This window comes from Lipotes vexillifer, unplaced genomic scaffold (assembly GCF_000442215.2).
Source record: "Lipotes vexillifer unplaced genomic scaffold, Lipotes_vexillifer_v1.1 scaffold671, whole genome shotgun sequence".
NCBI classification, from domain to species: domain Eukaryota; kingdom Metazoa; phylum Chordata; class Mammalia; order Artiodactyla; family Lipotidae; genus Lipotes; species Lipotes vexillifer.
In genome coordinates, this window is record NW_006782851.1 from 3,010,284 (window position 1) to 3,010,899 (window position 616).

The 616-nt window shown below is 49.2% G+C and overlaps 1 protein-coding gene across 1 annotated transcript in view; it reads right to left on the reverse strand.

The window, feature by feature from the left end:
• Positions 1–616, reverse strand: part of RIMBP2 (RIMS binding protein 2) — a 112,326-nt gene that overhangs the window by 74,081 nt on the left and 37,629 nt on the right. The gene's annotated exons all lie outside the window — the stretch shown is intronic.

Below are 616 nucleotides of genomic sequence, written 5' to 3' on the forward strand. Positions count from 1 at the left end.
GAACCGCTCAGTGCCCCAATCCCCTCCCCGCCTCCCTCCCTCTGGTTTCTGTTCTTTGGTCTTCCTCCCCTCTTTTCTCTCCTTATTTCTCTCCTTTTCTTTCTTCTTTCTGTGTTCCCTGTCTCTCTCTTTCTCTCCTTGTCTCTCTCTTTCTCTCCCTGTCTCTCTCTTTCTCTCCCTGTCTCTCTCTCTCTTGTCCTTCGTTCATGAGATCACGCTGTACATATTTCTCTGAAACTTGGTTTGCTCACTTAGCAAACGGTCATGTAAACCTCCCCAAGAGAGCAGCTGTAAACCAAAATGACTCCTCCCAAGGCTGTCACGCTGCTCTGTGGTATGGATGCCCCGCGATTCACACAACCACACCCTGGGGTGAGCATTCGATTTAACCCCGTTACCTGTGCCCACACTACAGGACTGCAAACCAAACCAAACCATCATTTTGAACGGGTTCCTGTTTCTTACAGGGCATATTCGGCATGTTGCCAGAATGGAAGGTTGCAGGGTCGAAATAGACCTGTGTTTTTAGCTTTCATTGATGCTGTCAGGTTGCTTGCCCCCAGGGCTGAAGCAATTCATACCCTTTTCCATAATCCACCGGCGTGTCATTTTCCCT